At 52.5% G+C, this 12,204-nt stretch overlaps 1 protein-coding gene across 4 annotated transcripts in view; it reads right to left on the reverse strand.

Moving 5' to 3' along the window:
* ITPRIP (inositol 1,4,5-trisphosphate receptor interacting protein) overlaps positions 1–12,204 on the reverse strand; it is a 34,836-nt gene that overhangs the window by 15,309 nt on the left and 7,323 nt on the right. The window lies entirely within an intron of this gene.

Below are 12,204 nucleotides of genomic sequence, written 5' to 3' on the forward strand. Positions count from 1 at the left end.
GCTTGGACGTTTGGGGCCCATGGGGGTGGGGGGCTGGGAGCGTCTCATGGTGGTACAATGGGCATGTGCATGCACATGGCGGACACACACACTCACTCACTTTTCCCCAAAGGGCTCCTCTCCTCCCAGTGCAAGGCTGCCCACCTCCACCTTGGCCTGGAGCTCTCACCACTAAGAGGCTGTCCCACCTGTGGAGCCTGAAAGTCCAGGGGGTGGGCTCGGCTTTGAAAATGACCCGGGTCACCTTGCGGTCCTTTGTCTGTCTGCCTGCCTGCTAAGAAGCGGGCAGGAAACCTCCCCAAGTCCCTCTGCGCCCCCGCCCTTGCGCACAGAGTGGCGGCAGCCCATGCAGTTCACAGCTAAACTTAGCCTGGCAAAGGGCCAGGGTCCCGGGGCAGCAGGGGCTGGGGGAAGACAGAGGCCCTCGTGTGTCGCGGGTATGAGCCATAGGAGGCTGGCCAGGACCTGCGGTTTACTCAGAACCTTACTGAGTCTGGCCAGAAGCCCAAAACCCTGGGGTCGATCCCAAATGGCTCCCTAAATCCTGACTCCCCCACAGCCCTAGAGCACCCCCTCTAGTGTAATTGGTTAATCCAACCAATACCACTAAGAGTTGACAGTAAGTCCCAAGAATTGCTTATCAAGCCCTCACTGGGCTGGACACAGCACCCTGTAACTTACTGGGACCTCCTAAAAGATGCTGTAATCCCTGGGTCACAGATGAGTTAGAAGAGCTTTTCTAGCCAAAAGTTTGAAGAATAGTATCCAGGCTTGGGGAGGGGGTGGGGGAGATGCGGAGGGGGGAGGGCCCAAGCCCGGTGTGTTTGCTTCTGCCTGCAAAGCCCAAGTTCTTTCCACTGTCCCGAGTTTACAGAGCACCAGCTGGTTGCTGCAGGGCCCACAGAGATTTCTGAGACACGATGCTCAACGGTGAAAACATTATGACAATCCAGGCAGCCACCACCTACCTTCACAAGGCAGAATGAGCTGCAGGGCAATGAAACAATCAGCTATGGAAATGCAGAGAAGGGAGAGCCTTATTCATTTTCTTTGGGAGAGGGAGAAGAAGGGGGAAGGGGCTCCTCTTGTCTTTATATCTCCCCCCTGACCTCACCTGTTGGGGAGATTCAATGTCCAATCCCTGTGGTCCCACATCCATCTCCTCTACTCCTTCCAAGCAGAATTCCTACAATAAAGTAGGCACAGTGGAAGCTTGTGTCCAGCCCCACAACGCCCCTTCCAACCTGATCAACCTCCACCCAATGCTGACTGCCTCTGATAACGGAGTCCAGGGCCCATTCTCAGCAGCTGCTATTCCCTCTAGGACAGTGGTTCTCAAAGTGTGGTCCCCAGACCAGCAGTGCCAGCCTCACTGGGGAACTTGTTAAAACTGCAGGTTTCTCAAGTGCAAGCCCAGACCTACTGATCAGAAATTCCAGGTGTGGAGCCCTGCAACTGTTTTTTAACACACCCTCCAGGTGGTTCTAATGCTTACTCAGGTCTGAGAATGGTGTACCCCTTCCCAAGCCAAGCAGGCCTCTGAGTAGAAGGAAGGTGGAGTCCAGAAGTGCTGCTGTGGCCAAATCCTGGCGCTCGCCCAGGGTCTGCCTCATGCCCAGCCTGTCAGATGCAAACCACCCTGCTAATTACAGTAGCAAAATCAGCCCCTGCCTTGGCGTTATCTTCAGAGCCAAAAGGAGCAGCTTCTGTGCTAGCTTTACAAAAGTGCGCTAAGGAGGCAGGTTGGTGGCTGGGGTGGCACTTTTAGTCCAGGTCTGTGGGGTTATTTAGGCCCAACCCTGGATCCATGAAAAAAGAAGGGGCCAGGGAGACTCAAACTGTTGGTAAATTTAGACTGAATACATATTGTGTCTGGAGATTTGTGGTCCCAGCTAATGAGATGTGAGTTGTTTTGGGGAAATATAGTCAGAGATTCAAGGAAGTTAGAATTTAGAATTGTATTAATCTCAGCCCCATTTCACAGATGAGGAAACACCTAAAGAGAGCTTTCCCAGGAGGGTGCAGTGGAGAGGGTCAGATTCTCGCAGGGAGAATGTGGCAGGGATTCCTGCACAGAATACGAGAAGGATAGAGATGATGTTTTTACCAATAGCCAACATTTATGAAGCCATTACCTCATGCCAGGTATGATGCTAAGTACTCTGCATGCATTTTGTCATTTAATTTTCAGAATATCACTTAGTTCTACTACTTGCATTGTTCTCCTCTCACAGATGAAGAGTCTGATGGTCACAGAGGTTCACAGGTTGGCCTCTAAGGTCCTGGCCTTATGATTCTAAGATTCCCTGATGTGCAGTGTGTGACTGTGTGTGCGTGAACAGCACCTTGGCTGAGCCTGCCCCTCTCTTGGTTCTCGCATAGGCCCCCAGGGGACTGATGGGAAACTGAGTCAGTCCTGCACCTTCCCCTGCCTGGGGGTTACCTCCCAAGTAACGTTGCCTGCAATGACCACCAAAATCAGCCAGGTGGGCTGTTTTCTAAGCTTCTCGGGCTTTGGGGAAACAGGACTGTGAAGGGGGTTAGGGTCAACTTAGAGCACTATTGACCCTAAGTCCTGGTTTTGGGGTTTGGACCCCATGGACAGCCTGTAAAAAGCTCTGCTGAGACTCTCCTTCTATGCCCGGTATACCCATCTCACCCGGTTCCCTGCTTCTCCCCCAGTAAAGCCTGCACTCCATGCTGCAGTCAGACCAGCTTTCCAACTGAGTCCAATGCCACCTGCCTTTGTGGCAGGCTCCTCTGGGGAGCCTGTCCCCTTGGCACAGACCTGTCTCACCCTTCTCTGAACTCCTCACTGTCCTTTGTGCAGAGCATCTGCCAGTTCTTACCTTCCTGCCTTTTGCTCACTTCCAGCAAGGTCAAGAAGCTGTGCCTTCTCCTGCCTCCCCCAGGGCACCGGTCAGAGGGGACCAGGCACACTGCAGGCTCCCAGTACATCTGCAGGAGCTGAAGAGTCACGCATTTGGGAGGGAGGGATGGGGCAGATGCAGCTGTGAGAGGAACACATCTTCACAAACCCTTCCTCTTTGCCTAACTCAGGGCCCGGGCGCAGACAGCCACCAGCCAGGTAGTTCGTGGCTCTCAATGCATCCTCACTCAAGATGGTTGGCACACACCCTTGGTCCTCCGCGGCAGAGGAGAAAGTTCTGTCTTGCAGAGTTGGCCTCCACACTAGCGCTGCCCCCAGTACCTCTGGGGCCTCTCTTCATCTGCACTCCAAATGGGGACCAGAGATATGGGAGAGGAAGTGTGGGTGGCCAAGCAGCACCGGGGGTGGGGGCTGGGCCCTAGTGGGAGACAGCAGGGTGAAGAAAGGAAGTAAGGAAAGAGGAAGGAAGAGGGTCAACAGAAAATTGAGAAAGTGAGTAGAAAGGGTGTGGTGCTGTGCCCCAAGGGCCTCCCCTTTCCATCATCTTTGCACCTGCCCCGCCCCCCCCCCACTCTCCCCAGTCACCTTCCATTTCTCCCGCTGGGCAGGGTCTTCCTCTTGGCCTCCAGCCAGGCTCAGCTTCCTCCGCCCTGCCAGCCCTCCTGGCCAAAACCGAGCCCGCCAGGGACCAGGCTCCCACTGGCAATGAGCAGGATCCCCAGTGGATAGGGTGGACGGTGGGCAACTGGTCAGCACAAGCCTTCCCTCTCCTGCTGCTGCCTCCCCAGCTCTCCCATCCCCTTGGACCCCTGACCTTCCTCACTTCCCCCCACCCCCCACAATATCATCACCTGCTACCTCCCTCTGCATCCAGGACTTTCTGAAATGGCACCTGGTTTTTCTCCCCAAACCCAGCCTCGCTCCTATCCCACACCTCCCTGTCAGCCACAGCAGCTGCCCCTGAAGAGTCATTACAACCAACATTTCTCGAGGGCTTACTCTGTATGAGGCCTGGGATGGGGGCTTCTTGTGAAGGCCATATGGGTTTTCTCCCTTGCCCTCGGCCTCTCCAAGATCCAAGAGAAAGGAGGAGACCCCGTCGCTCATGGTTACACACTAAGGAGCACTCAGTATGACAGAGTAAGGTCTGTGGTCCAAAGGACCTGGAGCCCAGACCCCTAGGCCCCCTCCCCTGACCCTGGGGAGACCCCAGGCTGACTGAGGGCTCAAGGATCAACTGGACCCTGGTGGGAGTGGAGGAGAAGGAGAGAAGAGAGAGCAGAGGGCAGAGATGCCAACACAGATGCCCAGTCCAGGAGGACCTTCCAAAGAGCCAAGGGGAAAAGTATAAAACCCGGAGTGGAACCGGCCTTTTATGATCTGTTTTTTACTAAGGTGAGCCCGTGCATGGTGGACACACCAGTAGGTCTCTGCTGGAGGTGTCCAGTGACACCCGCTGAAGGCATTCAGTTTTCTCAAGGCTTACTCATGGAAGAGGGAGGGGTTGCCAAAAAAGTCCCCAGGATGCCCGCCCCTCCCTCTGACTGGGTCATGTGGCTGGTCAGCAAAGCGCAGAAGGGACAGTGGCTGGGCCCACCAAGTCCCGGTAGGAGGGCCCACACCCTTCCTGTTTCTGCCCTTCCCTCAGCAGCAGTGCCGGGGCACGTCTTAGGCAGGCCATGGTGTCTGTCCGTCCAGCCACATTCAGTGACTTGCCTACCAGCAGAGGCCCTGACCATAGGATGTCAGGAAAATCACAATGTTTTGGGACAGACAGACTGAGGCCCCATATCTGCAGCTGGGTTGGGGAGTGGTGGGAGGTGAAGGGATGAGGGAGCCTGCAGGTCCCAGTGATGGGGGAAGCAGTGACAGAGAGAAGGATGGGGCTGCTGGGAGACCCCGGAGCCTTTGGCCCACAGCCCCTTTCACTCTCATCCAGGACACTCAGATCTCGTAGTCCCTGTAGTGGACTGAATGGTGGCCCTCGAAAAGATACGTCCATGTCTTAATATCTGGAATCTGTGAATATGTGCTTATTCAGCAAAAGGGTTTTTGCAGATGTGGTTAAGTTAGTGACAAGCTCATCCCGGCTTATCCTGTTGGGCCCTAAATCCAATGCTTGTTGTCTTCAAGGAGACAGAAGGGAGAAGACACATGCGGAGGAGGTGACCACGTGAAAACAGAAGTGGAGAATGGAGACGCAGCCACAAGCCAAGGCATGCCTGGAGCCACCAGGAGCTGGAGGGGTCCATTAAGCCTCCTCCCCTAGCACAGGGTTCTACCCACCCCTTGATTTTGGTCTTCTCACCTCCAGAGCTGCGAGAGAATACATTTCTATTGTTTTAAGCTGTATAGTTTAGTTGATTTGTCACGGCAGCTCTAGGAAACTAAAGCAGTCTCCAAGCTCTGCCAACCTCTGCCAACCAGCTCCTCCCGCTGACTTCTCCACGTCTGTTCCCAGTCACCCATGACCCAGCCTTGCCTCGGCAGTGCTGGCCAGGCGGCCCAAAGCCTGGGGACTCCATATCAATGGGGCCTCACGCCCACGACCCCAGGTGCCTCCCCAAACCTCAAGGTCTCCCTTCCCCTCTTCAGTGGTTTCCTGATTGCATGTGACTCGTGTGGGTCAGATGCCTTAAGCCTGACATTCAAGGCCCAGCCCCAACCAGCCTCGGGGACCACTCAGTTCCCTTCCCAACTGTCCCAGCCACTTCAGACCATTCACATGCCTGGCCGCCTCCCCTGCCTCCCACACGCCCAGTGCCCCTCCCTGGGCCGGCCTGCTGCTCCAGACCCTCCGACCCAACCACCCACACTGCCAGGCTCACCGCCGCTCTCAGGAAGCCTTCCAGATCCCACTGCCACCCGCTCCCCAGACAAATCCCTCCTTCTTGTTCTTCTACCAAGGGGAGGGAGACGGACGTATTATTTAAGCCTGGTGCAGGCCGGCGCCCACTGCCCTGTGTAGATGAAGAGTCTCTCTAGATGTGCCCCACACACGGCAGCGACGCAGCAAAGCCTGGCTCCCCCGGGGCCTCTCGCTTAGCTTGTTTAGCCCATGCCACCGCCCTGGGGGACGTGCCATCAGCCCCATCTGAGAGACTGAGCCACCTGCTCAAGGTCCCACAGGTGGGGAGAAGGTAGAGAAGCCCGAGGGCAAACTGAGCTTCCAGAGGCTCCAGACCCCGCAGGTCCCCTGGGCACCCCAGGCCGCTCCTCATCCCACCACCTTCCTCAGCTGGAAGCTCCCCGGGATCTTGTTGATCTATCTCCACAGACCAAACACAGGGCTGCCCGCTCCGAGCTCACGCCCTGCTTGCTGGAGACACCCACTCTCCAAAGAGGGTCTCCCTCAACGCAGGTCCTTTCCAGGGAGGGTGCATTTCCTGCAGCGAGTGTGCATGGAGGCGGCTCTCCTGACCCCCGGGATTCCCACCTCAGCTTTCTATTCCTGACCCTACAAGAACGCTGTGCTGATCCTTTCCCACAATTAAATACAAGCTTGGCTTGAGTTAGTATTTCTGGGAATTTCCCCTACTGCTGTGGCCCCCACGCCAGTCACAAGAGCACCGAGTACAGAGGGAATATGAACGCCCACCCCCACCACAAGGGTGCCAGCGCCAAGCAGGGTGTGCCAGAGCCCCCCAAATCCAATGCTTGTTGTCTTCAAGGAGACACCTCCTCCCTCCCTCTCCACCCTGAGCTCTGTTACCCAGCCCCCACCCCAGAGGAGCAGCAGATGCTCAGGAAAAGCCACACTGTTTCTGTAAAGCAGGGAGGGGTGCTGCACGAATGGGCAGCAGCTCCAAATGACAGCCAGAGCACCAGGCGGTGGGAGGGGACGGGGAGCAGAAGCCCAGGACAAAACAAAGGACACAAAGCTTCCCTGGGCCCCCCTTTCAGAGATGAACTGGGGATGGATGGAACTAAACTGCCAGCTCCCGCAACTACCTTCCTTTTGATCCTTGGATGGGGGCAGAGAGACCAGCTCAGAAAGACAGTCTGGCCTGTGCCCTCGGTCTGCTTCTGGGGGCAGGGAGGGACCGAGCCCCGGGACTTTTCCAGGGACACAGGAAGGTAGTTTCCCAGCACTTCACCCTGCCCAGCCCACCCTCTCTTCTCCACATTCTGGCCTCTAAGGATTCTTGCCCCCACCCAGTGAAATCTCAAAATCTCAGACCATCCTCCCGCCCCAGTTGTTGGACGGTACCTGACACAAAGCCTTGGGGAGAGGGCTGGAGGGTGGGAGGAAGGGGGCAGGGGCTTCATGCCTCCTGCAGGTGCCAGGCTCATAGCTCACACACACACACACACACACACACACAGGCTCACAGCTCACACACACACACACACAGGCTCACAGCTCACACACACACACACACAGGCTCACAGCTCACACACACACACACAGGTTCACAGCTCACACACACACACACACACGAACACACACACACACCCTCTGTGCCTGTAAAGATCTGAAAACCCCTTTCGTCTTAATAAAGGGGAACAGCCAGACAGTAAGAAACACAGAGGCAAGAGGGAGACCAACCCAGTTGTAAAAAAGAAATTAAGAGCCTGCGGTCGGCTTCCTTGCTTGGGCTCTGGCAGCTGCGGGGGACTGGACGCGGCTGAACTAGAGCCCCTGCCTGCCCTCCCCACACGGAGGCCACGTTAGTCAGAGCAACCAGTTCACCTCCAGGGAAAGCCGAGGGCCCACAACGGCAAACAAAATCACCCCCAGAATCACCGATGATTACACACGCAGTCACGCTCCCTGCACATTACACAAAGCCAAAGAACAACGACCCACGACTGCAACATTTTCCTCCCAGCCGCAGGGATGGAGCCACGATGAATGATGTACCCACTCGGCCCTAGCTTCTGCCGGAGACTGTGCCTGGCATACAGTAGGTGTCCAAACAATGCCTGCGGAATGCCTGGCACACGAGTCGGACAGGGGTGGGCAGCAAACAGCCAAGAGAAGGTGTCAAGTCAACCTGGACATACCCCTACCTCCAAGTAAATGAAAGTTAAGAATTAACAAATGATTGTGATTACTGAGACATCATGTGGAAGCTTTTCCTTCCAGGACCTGGAGAACAGTCAAAAGTTAATACCTGAAATTACTGAAATTCCCCGAGCTAGTCTCAGCCTTGTTTATACTCACTGTTGTGATGGTTATTCTCTACCTTAGTCCCAGCCCTTGTTTATACTCACTATTGTAATGTTAGCCACTCCACCTTCCTTTGTTTGAATCCATAAAAAACCCTAAACTTCTTAGACTCAAGAGACAGATTTTTAGGTTGAGAGGCCATATGATCTCCTGCTCTGTGTTCAGCAATAGACTTTTTTTCTCTTTGAGACCCCCAGGGTCATAGATTGGCTGTGGCGACACAGGTCAAGAACCCCACATTTTGTTTTGTATCACAAGGCTCCCCCCCAAAAGAAACAGCCCAAAGCGCTTCAGCCAGCACAGCCACACTTAACACTGCGCAAAGGTTTAAATATATTAGAATTGAGCAGCTAAGGGGCCAAACTCTGCACTCAGACTGCCTGTGTTGGCATTCTGGCTCCATCACCTCAGATGAGAACAGTACCTACTTCACAGCTTTGTCTGCATCCCTTGGTAGCACTTTGAAAATTACATTATTACCAGTATTGGTAAGAAGGTCAGGTGTCCCTTTTGATTTGTTAAATCCTCCTGGTTGCATCTCAAACCCACTTAAAATTCCTCTGGGAAGAGCAGACATGATCAGCATCTCAGGCCTCCAGAACTCTCCCAAAATATCTCCTGCTTTTTCTGTTTTCTTCTGCCAAGCAAAATCCTACCAATTCTACCTGGTTGGCAGGGAGGCCAGTGGCTTCTTCTAAAGGCCCCCGGGTCTGACACAGAGGGAGAGGAGGACATCTGGGGTCAGAGGAAGCTCAACAGGTCCCTCCCTCCTTGCCAGACAGCACTGACAGGAGTTCTTCCACTAAGCTCTGAGAACCTAGGAGAAATCCTTGTTCTGATGCTCAGAGCTAGAAGGGTGTAGGTGCTCCAGGAATGCTTGCTGGATGAATTAATGCATACATGAATGAATAAATGAATGGAATCAGGGCTGCGAAAAGAACTTCCTGGCTTTTACTCTCAGAAGCAGGAATTTGAAATGGGGGTGGAGTGGGAAGCTCTGGATGAAGTAACTTCTAAGATTTTTCTTCTTGGGAGGCATCCCGCAGTCAAAAAAGCAAAGCACTAGCAGCGGTAGGTGCTATGGGAAATGTAAGCAAAATCTCCTCCAGACACAGCCCTGGAGACAGCTGCACTCAGTCTCTGGACCAGCCTCCATCCAACTACAGGCTAACTCACTGACCATGTTTACCAAGAAAATGACCCAGGAATGAACCCCAACATGAATTTATCTGACCTTCAGCCGTCCCCAGCCACCTTTTCCCTTGGTACCTACCTCCTTGTTCAAGAGCACTCTAGAAATGGAAGATAAATGGGGTTTATAGGTTCAATAGAGGGTAGGTAAGAAAAAAAAAAAAGGCACACAGAGGAGTCTTAACCCTTGACAGAGTGAAAGGCAATTTCACTTTCCAGAGAAAACTGAACAACCTGCATAGCACTGCCACAATCTGCATGACATGGAAGGAAGGGTTTAAGTAAATAGCGACCAACACAGCATATTTATTGAGGCTCATGGATGATGCAAAATGCTTTATGTGCATGACCTCATTTTATCCTCACAATACACCACTGTGGCAAGTACTATTTCCATTTTACAGACAAGGAAACCAAGTCACAAAGAGGTGAAGCTACTCACCCAAGATTGCAGAGATCTTAAGTGTCAGAACCAGGATTCAAACCCAGGCCTATGTGACTTTCAAGGGTAGGTGACAATTCAGGTGAATTTGGGCATGAAACAGAGAACTGGACTTAACGGGCTTCCGAGACTTCTCTATCCAGAGATTCTGAGCGCTGACCTGTGGTATTGAGATGGTGTTTCAGCCAAAAGGAAAGGGGAGGTAAATACCCTTCCGGCTATATTACCGGAATATAATATTCCAGTAATATATTACCGATCAGGCAAAGGGAACGGGGCATCTTTTGACACTGGGCAGAGGCTCAGGGTGGAAGCGGTGTGGATGCACGGGGTGCATTTTAGGCAGCATACATGGATGGGGCCCAAGCATTCCCTGCTCTCTTCCCCTCCGGCCCAGGCATGCTGCAGTCCTGCCTTCTTAGTGGCTCTGGAACAAAATTTTGGAAAACAAAGGACCCTTTCATGAACTTCAGGCGGGTCCCCTGGCTGCTGCTACGTTGGCTATTGAAATAGGCTCCCACGAGAACAGTTTGTTATGAGCACATGGTTTTGTATCAACAGGCAGGGCTAAATGCCTGTTGTATGACAACACCCCCCCCCCCACCCCGCCACCTTTTGTCAGAGGCAGGTAGGAGGTTCCCTTTTCATCGGCTTGAGGGAAATGACAGAGAAGGCCCAGGGTAGCTCCAAAGCTAAAGGGAGAGCCTGGTTCCTTTCTCCCAGGCAGCAAGTGCCCCATGTGTTACTCACCTGGGGAGCGAGTCATTTGGGAATTGTGGGCTTTGTGTTTTAGCTAGGACTTCCATCTGAGGATCGCAAAGTGCTCTGACTATTATCTGGTGCCATCTGTTAGTATTCCCATTAAACAGAAAGAGAAACTGAGCCCTGTCTGCTAATATCATAAAGTGAGTCACAGCAAGAAGGGATCAAACAGCTCAGGCTTGGAGGTTGGGGTCTTCCTATCATCTTCTCTCCCATGACACTCAAAACTTTGTGGGATTCTTTAAGTTATCGTCATGCTCACTGGGCCATCGAGTTGATAGAAACCTGGTATAGTAGAAAGAGTCTAAAGCTTTGGGAAGCAACAGATCTGGGATCAAGTCCCACCTTTGCTGCTTTCACCAGCTCTGTGACTCTGGGTAAGTCCCTGACTGAGCCCGTTTCTTCATCTGTAATCCTGGGGTAATACGTACCTTCAAGGGGTAGGATGAGGACAAGAAACAAATATATGTACAACCCCAAGAATGGAGCTCTGCTCACAGTAGGTGCTCTTTTAGTGAAACAAGTATTATCTAAAAAGGTCAATTCTACTTTTGTGAACAAAAGGGTCATGACAATTGATTTGGGGACCAGATTTATAAATAGGAAGACAGTTTGCAATAATCTTTTATGTTGACAATACTCTAACTTTCATCTATAACCCTGAGAGTGCTATGTTTAAAAGAGAAAAAAATAGGGCAATTACTTTAACCACTGGTATATCAGATGTCGGGGAAACTATGTTAAAGCATCCAAAGTTATGCCCAGCTGCATGAACAGATGCCTTAAAGTTGAAAGGCAAGGCAATTTCAGCACAATTCCCTCTTGAGAAACCCCAGTGCCAGGTGGAGAAGTTCCCATGTTTTTTCTAAACCTCTTAAGAGAAGGAATACCCACATCATCTGGTGTTTCACCCTTCTTGAGGGTGGGAAGTTCTCCCTTTCCTACATCTTTCATCCCTTGTGTTGCCTTCTGGCAGTCAGTCCCTGCTTAGGCATTTGTCTTAAAGAGAACAGTAGGCATCACCTTACAATATGTAGTTGAAGCCACAGGTTGCCAAATAAAGAGCATCAGAATCTTCAAGCAAGTTCAGCCCTTAACCAGGGCTGACCCGATGGTCTCCCTTAGGTGGGCACAGAGGACACCCATGACCATCCTAAAACTCAAAACATCAGGCATATCTCCCATACCTCTGACTGTGTGAACTCCTGGAGAAGAAGGGAGTCCACGGGTTTAATGTGAACCAGCCAGAAGCCCACAGGGAAGGTTAAAGCTGGGTGAGAGGTGACGTGTGAGGACTTTTGGTACTAACACTCAGGGCAAAGGTTTCCCTACACTCTTCCTCTCTGTGAGCATAGATTATACAGCCCCAAAAGGTGGCCGAATTCCTAGCACAGTGCCCTGCAGATCACAGATACACAATAAATACTTGTTCAATAAATTAAAATCAGTACCAATAGCAAGGATGTGGGAATCCTCGTTTCCTGCTTTCTTTCCGGGAAGAGGGTGAAGAGGAAGGGAAAGCTACTCTCCTAATCTTTCCATCCTTTAATCCAGGCGGTCCTTTCCCTACCCTGTCTTCACGGACTTAGGCTGCAGAAGGGAGGTGCAGAGCTGTGAAGGCCCCCAGAAGCCCCTGAAGGAAGTCTGCTTTTTGTTCCAAGTGCAGCTTAGAGAATGAAAGCAGACTGCAGAGGTCAGCACTGTGCTCTTTTCCCTCGGGGAAAACCCAAGGTCTGAAGATCTACC

This window comes from Tamandua tetradactyla, chromosome 13 (assembly GCF_023851605.1).
Source record: "Tamandua tetradactyla isolate mTamTet1 chromosome 13, mTamTet1.pri, whole genome shotgun sequence".
NCBI lineage: Eukaryota > Metazoa > Chordata > Mammalia > Pilosa > Myrmecophagidae > Tamandua > Tamandua tetradactyla.